Genomic DNA, 21,820 nt, shown 5'->3' on the forward strand with positions numbered 1-21,820 from the left:
TCTCGGAATAAATGGCCCAGGGAGTGGCATTTTCGACAGTGGAATGGTACATGATCATAATCTATTGTTTGTAACCATTCATAATCATCATGGTAGAGGCTTACTGCATCTGGGAGAGCTTTGCTGAGGTGCATGTATACACAGATCCGCGCATAGGAGGTGTATCACTTCAGCTTTGTCTCCTCTGCCACTTTGATGAATTCGCCTAAACCATTCCCAATGTCTCGCAAAGAGTCTTCGTCCCAATACTCCAGAGGGAGAGAATAAAGGCGCAAACACATCGGGGCCCAACTCAGATATTCTTTGTCTAGGTTAAAGCGTTTGATCCATCCTCTTAGGTACAACCCTGCTGCGTTAAAGAAATATGGTCCTCCATCCAATACCATGTTTCGGTCCTCCAGACAACTGAAAATGGTAGTAAAGAAGCCCTTAGGCCCTAACTGCAGTGTTATATGCCCTTTTGGCTTCCATTTGGCTGCGATCCAGCTATGCAAAGCTTTCTCTGTTGGCCAAAGGCCTTTGGACTTTCCTATCAAAGCACGATCCCTCATAAACTGGATCTGAGTGTTGATGCGCTGGCTTAGGATCTCGATTTTGGGTCTGTCAACTGCTACCGGCTTGCATGTGTTTGACGTCACTCGTGGTTCTTCATTTCTGTTGTTATTCGTTGGCGTATTTTCATTCTCTGTTGATGTATCTTCTGGATGGTCCATCCTGACATTTTCAGTCTGTCGCAAGCCGTTTTTCGTATCAGCGGGGGGAGGCATCATGTCTTCCCCCTAAGGGGATTCCATTGCGTGATAACTGTTCCTTATTGTGCTGTAGCTGCCTTATGGCTGAAGGTTAATGGCAGAACAACGCAGTCTGTGAAGGTTTTCTAGTTGCAGAGTAGCGCCAAACCCTAAGTGCTCCACTCTCCATTTTCTTTTTTTTGACATAAACGGTTAGTTTTTATTTAAAATTCGGCAAATCAGCTACCGAGGACTTTAACACTGAAACCTTGTATTTCCTTGTTACAGTCAGCGGGGAAAGAAGATTTTGCTTTTGAATAGTCTGCTAAATGAGTTACACTGTGAATGAAGATAGAGGCTTGAAAAATAACTTGATTTGGTTTCAGAATGGTGCCTTGAAATTCCACTGCTTTTGCTTTCCGTGACGTAGCTCTGCTTCCTAGCTTGCAGAGAGGAGATCCAACGTGCCAAAGTGCCGGATTATCCCAAGAATCATTGCGTTTTTTTTTTGAAATGTCTGGCGGAGTGTTATATAGTGTTCAAGAATGCCAAGAGTGGTAAATTGGCCTTGAAGAGGCCCTCGTGAACTCCCCAGCAACTACCCAGACGCAGCAGTGAGTTCCAACGACGAACATAGATCGAAAATCCCATGGTTGTGTTTTGAATTTTCCCTTGTGGATGAGTCTGCGTTTCCTAACAGCAGCCAACTCAAAACGGTTTGGTCCCGAAGTCTGGAGAATCTGAATCAGCAAAATGCTCAAAGGAACAGAGGCCTAGACAACTCCAAAATTAAGGAATGCTGCAGTCCGATTCAACATCATTTACTAGCAGAGATCTCCTGCTCTTGAGAGAGCCTAGGTTGGCTGCCAAATCCGCCTATGAGTTTAACTTCCTCAGAACATGATAGAAGGATATTTTGTGGAACTTGGGCAACAGTAGTCTAATTTTTTTGAGGATGGGGGCTAACTGCACCTGAGAAGGGATCTTTTGAGAGTTCATAGCTTGTATAATTAGTCTGGAGTCTCCAAAGACTGAGATGGAGAGGAGATTCCTCTTGATAACCAGATTTAGACCCTGCCATAGAGCAAGAGCCTCTGCTCTGTTGTTTGTTTCATTCCCCAGACCCCAGGCAAAGCACAACCCAGTTGAGCCACCTGGGCTTAAGATAACTCCCCCACTACCTGCCTTTCCTGGGTTACCTTTAGAGGCCCCATCGAAGAATAGGCAGTGATCATCCAAAGCAGATCTCCATTTGATGAATTCCTGTTCTTCCAGATGAATTTCCCAATGAGAAGGGGCTTTAGCAGGAGGAATGGATCTATTCTGATGATTTGGAACAAGCTCTTTTAACCATTGATCTTCCTCGCTGTCCAGAATCATGCCATTTCTTATGGTGGGTTTGGTTTCTAAGGCCTCCCCCAACAGAGCTTTGATCTTAGTGATAATTCTGACTGGGTTACAACTCTCCTCCCTAAATATTCTATTGTTCCTCTCCAACCACAGTTTCCAGCATGTGAATTTGGGGATCCACATCCAGCCAGTCTTGAGAAGGCTTTTTTTGGAGAGACAGAACGGGGATAACTTGGCCCAGTTTCTTAGCAGGTCCTGAATATTTCCTGGAAGCTCTATTTTGTTAGGTCCTAACATTAGGACACCCTTCCAAACTTCTTGAGAAAAGGGGCACAATAAGAACAGGTGGTTAGCCGTTTCTTCATTCGATGCACAAAGAGGGCACCTGGAGGGACCTTCCATTCCACGCTTCCTCAGGTTATCTCTAGTGAGGATACTTTTATGTGCCAGAGTCCAGCAAAAGAAGTCAATTTTGGGGAGAGCAGGAAAAGACCAAATAAATTTCCATTGAGTTGGCTCTGGGGGGATGCTAGGGACAACCATCATACTTTTGTAACCTTTTGCTACTGAGTAAGAGCCTGAAAGAGAACCCCACCCTCTTTTGTCCTTAGAAGAGGCCTTTAAGGGAGATTTTCCTTGGAGCAAATCCAACAATAAATTGGCTTCACCATCCAGCCAATGAGGGACCTCCCCCAAATTCCAACCATCCCATAGACTTTTTACATCATTTGTCCAATTGGAGATGTCCCAAAGGGTTTCCAGATTGTTGGCCTAAAGCCAAGCTCTGATATTTTCCAGTTCTGCCATCTGATTCAAGGGCTGATCTCCAAGAATCGAATCTTCTCAAATTTTTATTTTTTTCCCATTACCTAGGATCCAATAAAGCTTATGTCTGAAAAGTTTCAAAGCTGTGAGACAGAGTTTGAAAACTGGTGATCCTTTGGAAATTCTAGGAGGCTAGTCCAAGCACCTCAAATGCTGCCCATGAAAATATTTTTTCCACAGAACTCTCTTGCTCCAACTAGGATTCCCAGAAACAATGTTCCAAAGGAGCTTGGAGCCCAGAGCAAGATTTTGGGTTGCCAGATCCCGCATTTGGAGACCTCATTCCAAGAATGGCTTCTTAATAGTGTCCCAATCAACTAAATGGAGCCTTCTTTCATTATTTTTCCCTCCCTCCCACAGAAATCTTCTCAGGAGACCATCCACTTTACTAATAAAGGTTTTAGGGGCTAGTAGAATGGAGTTCTGATAAACTGGGAGACTTATGAGAACAAATTTCATAAGGATTACCTTCCCGGCATTATTCAACCATGAGGCTCCCTAAGCTTGTATTATGAGTTTTAGCTTGTCTCGCAGGGGCATCCAGTGAGCTACCTTAGGATTTGATTTGAAGATTGGGATCCCAAGATACTTAAATGACTCCTAGGTCAGGGTTCTTTTCCATTTCTAATAGCCTTGTTATGTCTGTCAAATCTTTGATCGAGCAATTCCAGCCATAGATCGTGCTTTTTAGATAGTTAATATTGCTGCCCGAAACCTCCTTATAAATGTCCAGCTCCTCCTTGAAGGTTCTAGCAGGATTTATGCTAGCTCCTCCAAGCAATAATGTATGATCAGCAAACTGGGCATGATTTATGTCTTTAACATTGCGAGCCATTCTCAGGCTTGGCAGAGTTTGGATCTGTTGACAGTAGTCTAGCTGGAAGCTGAGCACCGAAGCTTGAATGGCGTAAAGAAGCAGGGACAAAGGGGAACCTTGTGTTAGCCCCCTCGAGGCCTGGAAAAATTACGTTGAATGACCATTAACCAGAGGCGCTATCCAAGGGGAGGCAATGCAGGCTTTCACCCAAGTTATGAGAACTTTAAAGAAGCCAAATTTCTCCATCACAAAAAATAGGAAATCATGTCTCACCCTGTTAAAGGCATTTGTCAAATCTAGCTTAATCACCATGCCTTTCTCTTTTCGATGACAACTTGAATGAATTTCTTCTTGCACCAGCACAATATTGTCAAGAATCTTTCTCCCTTTTATGAATCCTCCTTGGTTTTCAGGGATGATGACCGGCAGAATTTTCTTTATACGATTGGCTATTATTTTTGTAATCAGCTTATAACTTGTATTACACAAAGAGATAGGCCTGAATCTGCTGAAATCGGTGGTGCCTTTGTCTTTCGGAATCAAGGAAAGGAAGGCCGAGTTGGTACTGCCTCCAATCTTGGTGCAGGTATGAGATTTACAGATCATTCTCAGAGGGTGTTTTTTAATTGTAGGCCAGCAAGTCAGGTAGAACCTTGTAGTGAACCCATCAGGGCCCGAGGCTTTATCCGGATCCATGTAATCCAAAGCTTCTTTAATCTCATTCATACTGATTGGAGCAGTTAGCATAATATTGTCAGAATCTTGAACACAGTGAGGAATAAGATCAACTGGATAGGCTTGAGAATCAATAGGAGGGTCTTCCGGGGCAGAGTAAAGATCTTTGAAGAAGGAGTGGGCTGCTCGCTTTATGCCTTCAGAATCTTTAACTACAATGTTTTGATAGTGAATTTCATTCACTGTTTTGAAGTGCTTGCATGCTTCAGCTTGGTTATGGAAGTAGCTTGTATTTTTGTCTCCGACCTGTAACCAAAGATTTCTGGACTTCTGTCTCCAGAACTCTTCTTCATCCCTACTTGCTCTATGGAGATCTTTTTGCGGCTCTACTTCTTTTCAAAGAAGGATTTGAGTTACATCGGAATTCTCCATTGTTAATTGATGGCCTGCTAAACTGTCATGCATCTCCTTTCTTTTGGCGGTGGGCGTTTTCAACCTTTTAGCCCACTCCTTGAGCTCTCTTTTAAGTCTCCTCATTTTTTCTTCCCACACAAAGAAAGGGGATCCTTCATGAACTTGCCGATTCCCGGCCTCAGAGACCACCTCCTAGAATCCTTCTTGATGAATCCATAGAGAACTGAATCTAAAGGGAATGGGGCCAAGATTTCCATCCAAGGAGAGCTCAAGTAGAATGGGTTTATGGTCAGAGGTGTAGTTCGGCAGAATTTTAGAGGTGGCCATTAGAACACAAGTCAAGGAGGATTGGACTAGAAATCTGTCCAGACGAGCAGCAATGTGGTCGGGGCCTATCCTTTTGTTTGACCAGGTGAATTTCCCAGATGTGGGCTTGATATCCTCCAATTCCCAATCTAAAATGAGGTCTTCAACCCATTCTCTAGCTGGGTCCCTGACCAGCGAGACCCCCATTTTCTCTTTTGCAGCTAGCGTAACATTCAGATCCCTTGTAATAATACTATTTTCTGGGTTGTGTAAGAAAAGATAGGACTGGAGCGAGTCCCAAATTTTTTTTTCCTCAGATGGTAAGACCAGAGCATAAAGATTGAACATACTTACTTGGTGGCCAGATTCTTTATGGAGGAGCTTAGTGAGTAGCCAATGGGGGCAACATTCTTCATGAATCAGATCATATTTGGAGCTGTCCCAAAAGGAGGCAATCCCTCCAGAGGCACCTCTAGTGCTGACTGCTCTCCCTTGGCCTTTATGCCAGAATGCTTTGCTTGCTTTGAGGAGTAGAAGGTCCTCCAGTTTTGTCTCCTGGATGAGAAGGATTTCAGGCGAGTACATCCTTACAATGTCTTTCATAGCTTCTTCTTTCAACCTACTGCCTAACCCTCTGCAATTCCAGGAGACGTATTTGTTTATTTACTGGCTTGGAAGGTTGTGGCTCCTTTTGGAGCCTGACCATGCTTGCGCCTAGATCTGGTATTCATCATTCCTTTGAGAGTTTCCTGAGAGCCTTGGGGAACATCCATATAAGTTTGTTCCTCTCTCTGTTTCTTCTTGGACTTTTGACACCTAGCCGACTTGATAGGAGTGACTTGCAAGCTGTCTGAATCTGAGACTCCATCTTCTGAATCTCCCTCAGAATCGGAGCCCAGACTGATGTGCTCCTCGTTTTCTTCTTTTTCCCCTTGTTCATCCTCTGATGGAGGAAGAGTTGACTTTGCCTCTGCTTCTTTCACTTTCTTCGACAGGTCTTCTGGTTCCTCTTGGGTTCCAATGGCATTTGTCTTTATCCCAGTGGAAGAACCCTCTTTTGGAACTTCTTTGGCTTTTGGTTTAGGCTGCGGCTTCACCAATGGCCCTGAATTTTTTTTTGTCAGTTGGTTTTGGGACTGCCTTGCCCTTTTTTATTTCTTTCCATCATTCTTCGTCCACTTTGTCCTCGGTTGGAGCTTTTGGGAAATTTCGTTGGAAGTGTCCATGTTCGTGACAGGTTCTACATTTGAAAGGCAGTTGCTCGTAATCCAATTTTTGATAGTGATGCCATTCTCTGACTGTAAGTTTTACCGCTTCGGGCAGTCCAGCTTCTAGATTGACTTCCACACAGATTCTTGCACAGGTATATTGGCCCTTGTTATCTGCTTTGTCAATGAAATGGCCTAGGCCATTTCCAATCTTCTGCAAGGTGTGATAGCTCCAGCAATGGATCGGAAGATTGGGAAGTCGGACCCAGACTGGGACCTCTTTAGGGGCATCGATTGAGGGATCGAAGTCGGGGTCCACTTATTAAGATACAGACCCCAATTTCTCATAAAATACAGATCGTTTCTGAAAACCAAATCTCGATCTTCATTGGAGGTGAACTAGAAAATGAAATACCCTCTTCCGACAACATAACAGATCACATTGTTTTCCAGCTGGGGCATCCAGTTGTGTTGGATCCAGTCATCTGTTGTTTTTGTAGAGGGCCAACATCCCATAAATTGTCCTACCAACCCTCTATCAGCCAGGGCTAGGGTGATTTTTATCAGTTGGTCTTCTAGTAGGGCGATCTCAGGAATTTCCTCCAGTTTTTTGATGAATTTCGGGACTTCTGGAATCAAATGTTTCTTCCCTTTCTACGAGAGAAATCTTCTGAATGCTTCTTTTGAAGAGATTGGTGGGGTGGGAGAAGGCTCCCCACCCCCAGGTGCACTCATGGCGACGACTATGCTCCTTTGCAATCCCAAAACCCAGACGCGGACGCTGTGCCAGCAACAACACTGGCCACAAGAGGGAGGTAGAGCTCGATTGCGGGGATGCCGGGAAGGATTGAGAGCCCAGCAGCAGGGGCTGCCAGGCAGGGGGCCTATGGAGGGCCGCATGGGTCGAGGAAGCAGGGGCGGGGGAGCTCCAGTTCAGAATGCGCACGCAGATCACCCTGAAACTCAGCGCTGCCCTCCATTTTCATTTGAAATGGAATATCGTATTGAACATAGGTTTGATCTAAAGTGGTCATTGTATTAAATATAAAGTTTTGTCTTAAAATATTTTTGTCTCAAAATGCTTTTGTCTTAAATATAAAGTTTTGTCTTAAAATAATTTTGTCTTAAATTGTTTTTGTCTTAAAATAATTTTGTCTTAAACTATTTTTGTCTTAAATATAAAGTTTTGTCTTTAAATTTTTGTCTCAAACTACTTTTGTCTTAAATATAAAGTTTTGTCTCAAAATATTTTCGTCTTAAATTATTTTTGTCTTAAATATAAAGTTTTGTCTTAAAATATTTTTGTCTCAAACTACTTTTGTCTTAAAATATTTTTGTCTTAAACTATTTTGTCTTAAATATAAAGTTTTGTCTTAAAAGATTTTTGTCTCAACCTATTTTTGTCTTAAAGTCTATATTTAAGACAAATCAATTGATATTAATTTTTAATGTAAAATAACTAAAATAAAAAATTAGTTTTTGAGACAAAAGATTTCTTTTGTCTTACAAAAATGTCTCAAAAATGCCCTTGGTGTAGTAGTGATGCTTGCCTCGCATGCAAAACAAAACACATGAGGTGATCAAAATAAGACTTTGAGTCGCTTTACCACTTTCAATTTTTTAATTTCTTTTCTTTTGTTTTATGATGCCATTATCACTTGCCTATTAGTCTTAAAGCTCTCTATAATCTTTGAAAAAACCGATCTAAGTTTTTATTTTTAAGCGAGAGATATCTGTTGTGGTCGAAGACTAAATTATCTAAATACCATTTCGTTTGAGAGGCCATTTTTAGTAGCACAGAGATAAAGTGTTAGGTATCTAGACTGGGTCAGCAATTAAACCTTGAATACATTTACTCCAAAAGAAACAAAGAAAGATTAATCAAGTGACAGCTACAAGACTCTGTTTCTTCAAATTTTATTTAGAATATGGCAATAATATACCAAATCGGCATAATATTTTTTCTCACAGGTGATGAGAGACATGAGAAGCATGTTTGTTCAATCTATGAGATGCTCCAACTTCTAGAGGGAGGGATAGAAAATTAACGAGTATTGGGTAATGCCGTGCCGTATACGACGCGCTGCATCGTGCAATCATGATTGGACGAGTGACGAGTATTCTCACCACCTATTTCGCCACATAATAGATGCAGGACAACTCTTCTTTCTTCTCGATGCAGACTTTCAATAATGCTTTTGTTTTTCGTCACATTTCAAGCCGTCCAACGCCAAAGTGTATATCGATGCTTTCTTGGCGGTATCCATGAAATGATATGTCTCCTCCTATATGGCCGCACATGGAGGCACGCCACTTTTATTCAGTCGGTGCGGACTTTCAACAATTTCGACTCAAAGCCTTGGCTTATTGAGAAAAAGCTTTCCACTTTTGAGCTGCATCTGATATCCAACCAAAAGTTGTATGGGCCTCCATGCTCCATTACTTTAACAATTCATTTTCAATGACTCCATTCTTTCATGGTCTATTTAATGCAATTTCTGTCAAGCTGTTCCCCGCGTGGGACCATAATTGTGATTGAAATTCCGAAGAATTTGTTAACGAGTGGCAAATTTTAAACAGCGACGTGAACAATAAAAATATACAATTTGAACAGGTCTAAATAATTTGTTTAAAAATATTCTCTTAAAAAAAAAAACTTTAAAGTCTCAAAAATATTTTAATAATGAAAATATTCTTTTCTTCGTTCAAATAATTATATTTAAATAATAACAATAATATCACTACAACAAAAATGTTATTCAATGCTTTTGTTTGTAAAAAAAATATTCTCTTAAAAAAAAAACCTTTAAAGTCTCAAAAATATTTTAATAATGAAAATATTCTTTTCTTCGTTCAAATAATTATATTTAAATAATAACAATAATATCACTACAACAAAAATGTTATTCAATGCTTTTGTTTGTAAAATAGAAATAAAAAAACATCTTTCATTGTAATCATTTGATTATTAAAAATGATGAAAATTTACCTACACTTTTTTTTTTTTTTTAAATAATATCACTACAACATGTACGCATAATAACAAGTGGAGAGGTCAACAGACAGCGGGCAGATTCGAGCAAAATGCATGGCAAGGGTTAGTAATTTTGTTGTTGTTTCGATCTCTTTCGCCATGGCCGGGTCCCCCTTGTCGAAGTGGATCAGCAAATTGCATGATCTCCCCATTTCGTTTGGCTGCGAGGTTTCGGGGTTTCCAGCGGCGGCAGATCAGAAGTGCGGTAGCCTAAAGCCTGTGTTCGATGGGAAATGCAGAGAGCACATCAGATCCAGCCTGGATCTACCTGATCTAGCCAACATTCGAGAACAACCAGATCCCAGGCAGCAGATCGGTGGCAACAAGCATAGATCAAGCAGAGGGTTTGTAGATCTAGACATGCACAAGGAAAAACGACCCAATACAAGGCCAGATCTGGAAGATTGTTTACAGCCAGAGCAGGTAACAACAACTCGTTTTCAGATTTTTATTAAATCCCCTGAGGGGAAAACCCGTTTAGTGTGGGTTCATGCAGGAAGCACCATCTTGCAGCTGAAACAACAAATATGGGCAGAGACAGGATACCCAGTTCAGATCCAACATTTGGTCAGTGGTAGGTGGTCCCTCCAGGATAGTAGAACGCTGAAAAGCTATGAGATTAGTCCAGGAACAATCATTGCTTTAAATCTTAGGCTGAGAGGAGGGGCTCTACCTCAGGGACAGCCAAGCTCCTCAGGGGGAGACAAGGGGAAAAAGGCAGTACCTCAGTGCCAACCCAAGGGAGGTTCCTCCTACAAAAACATTTTACAGGGAAATAGAGACTCAGGGTCCTCTCCAGATCAAGGCGATATACACTTAGGCCATACATAGTAGATCAGCTAGGGAAAACCCCAGTGCTTAACTTTGATTCTACAGGGCTTGATGATTTCGTTAAGTCCTATGAAACACAGGCCCTAATCTGCCGTTTTAACAGTTTTTGGCCAAAACCAATGGATCTATTCCACTGGATCTTCACCAGTTGGACCATGGAATGTGATATACATCTATGCTCCAAGGGGTTTTTTATAGTAAGATTTGCTTCCAAGGAAGTCAGAGATATAATCATCAGTGCTGGGCCTTGGTTTTGGGGAACATCGGGGCTGTTTATGACCCCATGGTTTCCAGATTTCGATCCAAACAAAATGACTGTATCCAAAGTGCCAGTCTGGGTCCGCCTATACAACCTTCCCCTTCACTTTTGGAGTGAACGAGTATTGGAAGGCATTGGGAACAACATAGGGAAATATATCAAAACAGATCTGGAAAGGATTGATGAAAGGGTCTACACTTTTGCACGCATTTGTGTGGAAGTAGATCTAAGTAAAGGGTTGCCGGACAACATAAGGCTGATCTGCAAACAACAAAATTGGTTGCAAGCACTAGACTATGAAAACACCGCTTTCAGATGTAGGCTCTGTAGGCAGACATGACACTTGCAAAGTACATGTCCAGAAGACAAGAAAGTAAACAGTAAAAAGAAGCAGAAAGGGAAGCAGAGGAAAGGATGGCAATTCCCCCCCCCCCCAGACTCAGAGGACAAAGAATCAGAAGCAGAGGAAGAAGAGACCCCCGCAGAGAATGCCGAGGTTTTTCAAGAAATGGAGACTCAGAAGAGAACCACATCAGACAACAAGGCTTCACATTTTCACTCAAATCAGGCAGAGAAGGCAAGCGAGGATCTGAATATGGGAGGGATCAAAAGGCATCACCACTCAGACACTTCAGACTCAGACAAGGAAACAGCCTCACAGAAAGCAGAAACACAGTTAGTCATAGCTTCGATTGAGCCCACTCAAGGAGAGTGGCGCAAGGTCGAAAAGAAAAAGGGGAGAAAAACTTGAAGGGTGAGTCCTTTACTCACTACCGGATTCCAGTTTTTCTGCCTCTTTCTCCCTTCTTCTCTCTTTCTCTTTTTCTTCTTCTAATGCAAGTTAGTTTTTGTAACGTTGCATGGGGTGCGAAAGCACTTGAGCCCAATGGGCATCTTATAGAAATGCTTCAATGCATCTGCTAGTGTAACTTTTCATTTTTTTAAATAAAAAGTTACCGATTTTTTCCTTGGAAAAAAAATGTACGCATAATAACGATTCTATAATGTGGAATAAACACTTAAAAGAATCGAAAAACTTTAATACCCAATAAATCATACCTCTAGTCATTGATGCTACTCACACTCCGATACCAGACTTTCCCTACGCTTCGAGGTAGTCCGTTCCCTTTTGTCTGCAAAAACGAAGTATTCCTCTACAAATCACTGCTTGCTGGGCCTGTTGCAGTTATTGCAGTAGCTATTATTCCATCAGAAAACGGCACGGAAAAATCTTTGTGAATGGAGATATTGGGTCCTTGAACGTTGTTGGAATCCTTGGGGGAGAGTATAATGATCAGAGCTCCCGCAAAGCCATTCAAAACGCATACAAATAATAACGCTAATGCCAAACAGTACAGTGCACAACACAACAGATCTAACTACTCAAAGACATGAGGCCATTCACCCTCTACAGAATTTTTCTCTCACTCGTGTGGCACTTCCAAGCTCTGCTCACTCTAATTTGATGGTGTAAGGCTGAAGGGGTTGAGTAGTGAGCTTGGGGACCAAACAGAAGTATTTATAGCCAAGCTTCCATCAAGCTTTTGTTGGCTATGTGTCAAGTGTTCCACAGAACATGGTAGAGAACTGCAGAGGGAGTAATGGACCACTCCAAGAGCTCCCAACAAGAAATTAATCAACGGCAGATGGTTTCCGTAATTATTGGAATCGGTGGTAGACGGTTTCCAAATCATCGACGGCCGTAAAGGGAGCTAACATTCTCCCACTTGGTCCATACTTCCAATCTAATGTCTCATCTTAAAACCCATTGATAATCTGTATTAAGTAATAGATACATGAATCATGGCGATAAGTCCTCTAATGACGAGTATTATCTTCCATGTATTACTATGTATTTATTTCTATTATAATTTATGTGGCAACAATTTCTTAATGAATAAACCTTATGTTTATTCTTGGTCCTACACAGATGAATTCTCTCAAATCAAATTAAGGTGCACATAAGTATGAGGAAAACATTACAATAATTAAGAATTTCATTAAAATAACATTGTCCATACAATGAAAAACTACATAATGGAACCAAGTCCCATATTCATTACATGATCCTTGAATTTCAATGGTGGCATGCCCTTAGTCAAAAGATTAGCGATCATCAACTTAGTGCTGATGTGCTCAATGACCACTTTCTTTTCTTTAACACGTTCTCTTATAGCTAAATACTTAATGTCGATGTGTTTATTTCGACTCCCACTTTTGTTGTTTTTAGCCATAAAAACAACGACTGAATTGTTGCAATACATTCTCAATGGCTTAGCGATAGAATCCATAATTCTAAGCCTAGAAATGAAACTCTTAAGCCATACACCATGTAAAGTAGCCTCAAAACAAGAGACGAACTTGGCTTCCATAGTGGAAGTGGCAATCAAGGTCTGCTTGGCACTCCTCCATAATACAGCTCCACCGGCCATCATAAAAATGTATCCTGATGTTGATTTGCGTGAATCAACACATCCAACAAAGTCAGAATCTGAGTAGCCAATTACTTCCAAATTGTCCGTCCGTCTATACATAAGCATGTAGTTTTTGGTTCCTTGAAGGTACCTCATTACTTTCTTTGCAGCTCTCCAGTGGTCTAAACCTGAATCACTCTCATATCTTCCCAACATTCCCACAACAAATGCAATGTCAAGTCTTGTGCAGACCTGAGCATACATTAGGCTCCCGACAACAAAAGCATATGGAATGTTCTTCATTTGTTCCCTTTCAAAGTCGTTCTTCGGGCATTGGTTCAAATTGAACCTATCACCCTTCACAATGGGAGCTACACTTGGTGAACAATCCTTCATCCAAAATCTCTCTAAAATTTTATTAATATAGGTTTCCTGAGACAGACCCAAGATGCCTCGAAATCTGTCTCTATGGATCTTAATGCCAATGACACAAGATGCCTCACCCATATCCTTGATATCAAAATTTTTAGAGAGGAATTGTTTCACCTCATGCAACAAACCCTTATCATTGGTTGCTAGCAAAATGTCATCCACATATAAAACAAGAAAACAGATTTTACCCTCACTGACTTTCAGCTATATACATTGATCCATAATGTTTTCTACAAAACCGAAAGAAGAAATTACATTATGGAATTTCAAATACCATTGTCGGGATGCTTGTTTTAAATCGTATAATGATTTCTTGAGCTTGCAAATCAATTGCTCACCATCACTAGAGGGGAATCCTTCAGGTTGTTTCATGTAAACCTCCTCCTCTAGATCTCCATTGAGAAATGTCGTTTTCACATCCATTTGTTGCAACTCCAAGTCAAAATGGGCTACTAATGTCATAATAACACGCAAGGAATCTTTCTTAGATACAGGAGAGAAAATCTCCGTGTAGTCGATTCCTTCTTTCTGAGTGAATCCTTTAGCAACAAGTCTTGCCTTGTATCTCTCAATGTTGCCCAATGAGTCTTTCTTTGTCTTAAAGATCCATTTACATCCAATGGCTTTTGCACCATTAGGCAACTCAACAAGATCCCAGACTTCATTACTCTTTATAGAATTCATCTCTTCCTTCATGGCATCGTACCATAATTCTGATTCTTTGCAACTCATGGCTTCTGAAAAAGACTCGGGATCATTTTCGGCTCCAATGTTGTAGTCAAATTCTTGCAGATACACAACATAATCATCAGAAATTTCTGATCTCTTTGGTCTAATAGATCTTCTTAATGTTGTACCATCATCTTCCCAAGAAGTATGTGGTTCAGCTCGTTGTTCAAAAGTTCTTGGCAACTCTTGAACTACCTGATCTACTAGAATGTCGTCAACAGCCTGTGGAACTTCAACAATTGGTTGTTCAACACCAGTTTGTATTTGAGGGGTGCTGTGAACAATAACCAATCTATCACTTGAGGTGGACAGTTGAGATTTTGAATGATCCTTCTCAGAAACTATGTTCCTGGTTTGATTGCTCCCACTGATCAAGTCATTTTCAAGAAACTTTGCATTTCTTGATTCCACAATCCTAGTGCTGTGAGATGGACAATAAAATCTGTAACCTTTAGACCTTTCAGCATATTCAATGAAATACCCACTAATGGTCCATGGGTCCAGCTTCTTCTCTTGTGGATTATATATTCTCACTTCAGACGGGCATCCCCAAACGCGCATATGTCGCAAACTCGGTTTCCAACCTTTCCATAATTCAAATGGCGTTTTAGGAACAACCTTGGTTGGAATTCGGTTTAATATATACACTGTCGTCTTAAGTGCTTCAGTCCACAAGGATTTAGGAAGATTGGAGCTACTAAGCATACTCCACACCATGTCTAAGAATGTTCGGTTTCTTCTTTCTGCTACACCATTCTGGTCGGGTGAACTAGGCATGGTGTATTGGGCAACAATCCCATGCTCTTGAAGAAATTTTGCGAATGGCCCAGGTGCTTGTCCATCTTCTATGTATCTACCATAATATTCTCCACCTCTATCTAATCTCACGATCTTAATTTGCTTGCCGCATTGTTTCTCTACTTCAGCCTTAAAGATCTTAAAGGCATCTAATGCTTCGTTCTTTTTATGAAGCATGTAGAGATACATATGTCGTGAGTAATCATCCATAAAAGGGATGAAGTATCTCTGACCATGTGAGTCCATGTCTGGACTACATATATCAGTATGTATGATCTCTAATATATCCGAACTCCTATTTGCACCTTTCTTTGACTTGTTGGTCTGCTTTCCCTTTATGCAGTCCACACAAATCCCAAAATCAGTAAAATCCAGAGTATTAAGTACCCCTTCATTTACTAATCTTTTAATTCTTTCTATGGAAATATGACCTAATCTCCGGTGCCATAATTTAGAGGAATATTCATTAATAACACATCTTTTAGTGCCAGTGTGAACATGCACTGAATCATAAGTGACATTGTTTTGTAAATTAATGCAGTAAAGACCATTAGACAAAATAATATTCCCAACACAATCAGATTTATAAAATAAACTAAAGCATGTTTCTGAAAAGTTAAAGGAATATCCAAAAAGTATAAGCCTTGAAAGTAAAATCAAGTTTCTAGAAAAACTTGGAACATAAAAGGTCTTTTCTAATTCTAAAACAGAGCCACTACTTAAAGTTAAATAGCATGTTCATATAGCTTCCACATGCGAGCCCATCTTGTTTCCTGATAAGATGCTTTACTTACTTCCCACTGGCTTCCTTAGGTTTTTCAAACCCTACAAGGAATTCGAAATGTGAATTGTTGATCCAAAATCAATCCACCAGGTGTTAATATTGACATTAACCATATTAGATTCATAACAAACAAACGAGATTGGATTACCTTTGTCCGCAAGCCATTTCTGAAATTTGGCACATTCCTTCTTCATGTGTCCCTTCTTTTTACAGAAGAAACACTTGGAATCCTTCTTGATATCGGCTTGGGGAGGTACTTTACCTTTCCCTTTCTGATTGGCTTGAGATTTGCCCTTTCCACGCATTGCCAGCATTGCACTTTCTCCCAGTTCCATCACCAGTCTCCCTTCCTCTTGAACACACATGGTCATGAGTTCATTAATTGACCATTTATCCTTATGTGTGTTGTATGAGATTTTGAAGGGTCCGTATTGGTGCGGAAGGGTGTTCAGGATGTAGTGCACCAGGAAGGACTCCGATATTTCAACCTCGAGTTTCTTCAATTGAGCCACAGTGTCCCTCATTTTCATGATGTGCTCACGTACACCTTTCACACTGGTGAGCCTTAGGGATGAGAACTTCATGATTAGGGTGCTTTCTAGTGCCTTTTCTGAAGCGAAAAATTGATCATCAATGGCTTTCAGCAAGTTTCAGACCTTTTCATGCTAATCAACGGAATCACGAATACCAGTTGAAATTTTAGTCTTAATGAAAATCATGCCTAGGCGATTAGATCGCTCCCATCGTTCATAAAGCGTGATGTCCGCTGCAGTACTGGTATTAGTGAGTGCCGGTGGTTCATATTTCCTAATAGCATAGTCTATGTCCATCCACCCCAAATGAAGGAGAACTCTCTCCTTCCAGAACTTATAGTTATCTCCCTTAAGTTCAAGGATATCACAACGAATATCAGAGAAATTTGCAGGTTGTACAACTGCATAAAATTAAAGATTACATGCTTATGTTAAAATTGAGGCCTAAATAAAATTTCATGCTTAAAATTGAATCTAATGACATAAAAATTACCTGTGGACTAAATTTTCAATTCAAGTAGATTCAATTATTCTTTATGATAGAATTTATCAAATTATTCACTTAATTCATAATTCTAAAGGGTATATTATGATTATAATTTGATATAAATTCTATCTTAGATTTGAACTTTATGATAAAACTATTAATTCATAATTCTTGTGGGTAAGTTATGAATAATTTGATATTTTATCCTAATTGATTATATATAAATATAATAAAAATTCCTGTGGAAAAAAATATATTATATCAAGTATAATTAATTACAATTAATGTCTAAATATTCTTTATGTGATCCTAATCAATCATAATATATAATATATTTTTTTTAATTAGAGATGCTATGGCTATTCTCTAATCAATTAAAAATTATATGGATCACTAGACATTATTTCTTTTATGCATAAAAATTAGCTTGATATGAGAATAATGATAATTTGCATAAATAAAACTATAATATTCATGCATAACATTCAACGATGGGTCTCGTATACTCATCCAAAATAGCATGTTTTAATTAGAGCAGAAATAATCAATTCATGCAAATTAAATATGAGCATAGTTAATAAATTTGCACAACAATTATCCAAATTGCATATAATTAAACCAAATAAATATTATAAGCATAAAAATTGAGCAAAAATTAGACATATTTCCAAATAAATGCCTTAATTCAGAAAATTCTCAAAATATGGCATTTAGCCAAATAGAGCATGTCTATAAACACCAAGGCAGAGATAAAAATCACTTTGATACCAAATGTAAGCATAATAACGATTCTATAATGCGGAATAAACACTTAAAAGAATCGAAAAACTTTAATACCCAATAAATCATACCTCCGGCCATTGATGCTACTCACACTCCGATACCAGATTTTCTGCTACACTTCGAGGCAGTCCCTTCCCTTTTGTTTGCGAAGACGAAGTATTCCTCTACAAATCGCTGCTTGCTGGGCCTGCTACAGTTATTGCAGTAGCTATTATTCCATCAGAAAACGGCACGGAAAAATATTTGTGAATGGAGATATTAGGTCCTTGAACGTTGTTGGAATCCTTGGGAGAGAGTACAATAGTCAGAGCTCCCGCAAAGCCATTCAAAACGCATACAAATAATAACGCTAATGCCAAACAGTACAGTGCACACAACAACAGATCTAACTACTCAAAGACACGAGGCCATTCACCCTCTACAACCTTTTTCTCTCACCCGTGTGGCACTTCCAAGCTCTACTCACTCTAATTTGATGGTGTAAGGTTGAAGGGGTTGAGTAGAAAGCTTGGGGACCAAACAAAAGTATTTATAGCCAAGCTTCCATCAAGCTTTTGGTGGCTATGTGTCAAGTGTTCCACAGAACATGGTAAAGAACTGCAGAGGGAATAATGGACCACTCTAGGAGCTCCCAACAAGAAATTAATCAACGACAGATGGTTTCCGTAATTATTGGAATCGGTGGTAGACGGTTTCCAAATCATTGGCAGCTGTAAAAGGAGCCGTAAAGGGAGCTAACACAACAAACATGTTATTCAATGCTTTTGTTTGTAAAATAAAAATAAAAAACATCTCTCATCGTAATCATTTGATTATTAAAATTGATGAAAATTTACGTACACATTTTCTTTAAAAAATTTAAACTCTTTAAAAGGAAAAATGGATAAATTTTTTTAATCATAAAATTTTAAGAAAAATAAGATACAATATTTTTTTTAGATTCTGCTAGTGAGATGATTAAACTTCCAATTATTTAGATATATAAAGACTTATCAATATACTTTTTCAATTGTACTACATTCATATATTAAAAAATAACATATAACTTCAAAAACAAAAATGCATTGCCATTCTATAATAACCCATGGAAAGATCTTATTAGTCCCTGCCATCTGGCAATGGCCAGGGACTATAGTAATCGATTTGCGATGTTATAACATTAATTCACCTGTTTGTTATTAGTCGCTGCGACTTTTAAACCAAAGTTTTCAAAGGCATATGGTTTTACTATTTTATATAAAGCAAAGTTTCTAGAGGCATATAGTTTTGCCATCTTATTTGGCCTCTTCCCGAGGCGTAGAGGCAAAAACCATACGTTATGTGTACTTATTTCACAAATTTGAAACTAATGAAAACTAATGCTAGCATTAGTTTCATAGTTGAACAAATATTAAATGTTATATTGGTAACGAAGTTCCCATGTTCTAATTGTTCTTGTGCATTGAACTTGCCATGTGTGCAACAGCTGCCAGCTTGCCACTGCATGCACCGCCACTGCATGTACGCCTGCCTGTTTACTATGCCACCGCCTGTTTGCTAAGATCATCATAGATTATCAATGCGTGCATTCCATTATCGCGGAAATATTCTGCCCATAAACCAGAGATAACACGAAGGCAGAGTAATTCATTTTATTGTAGAAGTAATTTTGGAGCTGTTACTAATGACTGAAGTACAGAATATGTAACACTCGCCTTATTCTTTGTAGGAACTGCTATGTGACTCTACCTTGCTTATAGGCAGGGTCGGGACGCTTCGCTAGGACTTATGCCAGGCACCAAACTGGATGAAACTCTTTAAGGCAAATGATACAGTATAAGCATCTCCACAGATACGGCCCGCTGCCGCCCTGCCTTCGCTAAACCTTCAGGTATATCTCCCGAATTATTATTCTTTTATCTCCTTTCATATCCTCTCAGCAAGCCCATATCTCATCCGCTAGACGGCTTAGTAGAAGCAGTAAGCAGCTTATCTGCTAGACGGCTTAGTAGAAGCAGTAAGCAGCTGTGAAAGAAAGAAGTTTTAAATTTTAATATTTAATAAAATTGGGATCTACATTTAATTCCTACAGCATTTAAATGAGTTTCCTTTTAGATTTACTTACCTATAGTTTCGCTTTCTTAAGGCGTTTCCTTTCAAGAAGCTCTGCCCGCCTGAAGGAAACAAAACAAAAAAGCTGAGGTTTACACATTCAAATATTGAAAATATATCTTACCAATGTATGTAAGCATGTTTGGCATATTACTTTCTCTCAGCAGCTTCCTCTTCGTCAACAAGCATTTTTTGGCAGCGAAGAGCCTCTGCATCCTTGTCAACAAGCCAGGCATTTACCTGCCCAGTATGGCAGCATTCAAGAGAATGAATAGATTTCTAGTAGACAACATTAATATCAGGATTTATTTGACTTTCAAATAGATACAAGTCTCCAAAAAGTGAAGTTTCAACACAAAAGTAATTATTATTTACTTCATGGTAGAAGTAAATCTGCAAAGTTACAAACCAAATACCAATCCAAACTTACCAGTCTCAGCTCAACCAAGAAACCCATGGAAGCAACCAGGTTCCTGAACTCAAGAATAACCTTCTTTGTTTCTGCACCAAATACAAATTTCTGCACAAATGAAGCTGTACCTGCACATAGAAATGTTTTTTCGCTTGCATCATCCAGTATGGTAAATAGATCTGCGGCTGGTAGTGGAAATCTGGAAGGTTTAGTTTGAACCACATCGTGTTAACTGAGCCATTGGCACCAAAGAAACCCCCAACTTAGCGCTCATAAATTTTAATATTTTTCCTGTGCAATTCAACCTCCTGGACTAGTGAATTTGGCCTCACTGTGGGTCACTTCAATGCTTCAGATTCTGTGATCTTATGGAGAAATTTCTACCACTGCTCTGTATCTATTATTTTTTCTCTTGTAAAACACCTCATAACCATATGCTTGCGAAAGACAGGCGATGGCGTTATTGAATAGCAAAAATGTTTGCTAACAGATCGTTCTGAGATGCGATTGAACCAGTGGGAGCTGCGGTTTGTCTGAAGGCAACATGACATTAAGAAAATTGTATAACCAACATTGAAAGTATCTCTTAGAATGTAAGTGAAGGAAAAGCCACAAGTGGCAACCATGCAATGCAACCGTTATGGTGGTGTTTGTCTTACTTATCCGGAAAAAAACGTGTCAATCAATATCATCTTCCCCGAAATTTAAGAAACTGTATTAACTTTTTAATAAACTAAAAAAAAGTTTATCATAAATTAAATTGAACTTATCGCAACAACCCAATGTTATGATTGCACTACTCCTCTCGTGCACTCCAGCTTAAATCAATTAAGCAAATCAATTAAGCATATCGACGTGTTAACTCCCTTAACTAAGATACAAGGAAATGGGTAACATTTGTTAAATATTTTAAATTGTTCACACTCCTCTCATCCAAAATTCGTTCCAAATTTTAACCCACAAGTTAATAAAAACTGAACTTCATACGAAGTTAGTTAATAAAAACTGAACTTCATACGAAGTTAATAATGTATACCGCATACATTAAAACTGTAAATATACATATTTGGGAGAATTTTCAAGTTAAAAATGAGAGCCGAGACAGCTTCCTCAACAAGCATTTTTTGGCAGCGAAGAGCCTCTGCATCCTTGTCAACAAGCCAGGCATTTACCTGCCCAGTATGGCAGCATTCAAGAGAGTGAATAGATTTCTAGTAGACAACATTAATATCAGGATTTATTTGACTTTCAAATAGATACAAGTCTCCAAAAAGTGAAGTTTCAACACAAAAGTAATTGTTATTTACTTCATGGTAGAAGTAAATCTGCAAAGTTACAAACCAAATACCAATCCAAACTTACCAGTCTCAGCTCAACCAAGAAACCCATCGAAGCAACCAGGTTCCGGAACTCAAGAATAACCTTCTTTGTTTCTGCACCAAATGCAAATTTCTGCACAGATGAAGCTGTACCTGCACATAGAAATGTTTTTTCGCTTGCATCATCCAGTATGGTAAATAGATCTGCGGCTGGTAGTGGAAATCTGGAAGGTTTAGTTTGAACCACATCCTGTTAACTGACCCATTGGCACCAAAGAAACCCCCAACTTAGCGCTCATAAATTTTAATATTTTTCCTGTGCAATTCAACCTCCTGGACTAGTGAATTTGGCCTCACTGTGGGTCACTTCAATGCTTCAGATTCTGTGATCTTATGGAGAAATTTCTACCACTGCTCTGTATCTATTATTCTTTCTCTTGTAAAACACCTCATAATGCTTGCGAAGGACAGGCGATGGCGTTATTGAATAGCAAAAATGTTTGCTAACAGATCGTTCTGAGATGCGATTGAACCAGTGGGAGCTGCGGTTTGTCTGAAGGCAACATGACATTAAGAAAATTGTATAAC

General features: G+C 39.4%; 1 long non-coding RNA gene across 1 annotated transcript; it reads right to left on the reverse strand.

Annotated features, from left to right (window-relative positions):
• Positions 1-19,513: 19,513 nt before the first annotated feature.
• Positions 19,514-20,423, reverse strand: LOC149183235 (uncharacterized). Its single transcript, XR_016257675.1, has 3 exons — positions 19,932-20,423; positions 19,656-19,741; positions 19,514-19,563 (listed from the first exon to the last, which is right to left on the reverse strand). It is a non-coding gene; the product is annotated as an uncharacterized LOC149183235 (long non-coding RNA).
• Positions 20,424-21,820: the final 1,397 nt, after the last annotated feature.

This window comes from Pinus tabuliformis, chromosome 3_2, assembly GCF_031772625.1.
Source record: "Pinus tabuliformis cultivar Carrire ecotype Pingquan chromosome 3_2, CPIR1, whole genome shotgun sequence".
Taxonomy (NCBI): Eukaryota; Viridiplantae; Streptophyta; class Pinopsida; order Pinales; family Pinaceae; genus Pinus; species Pinus tabuliformis.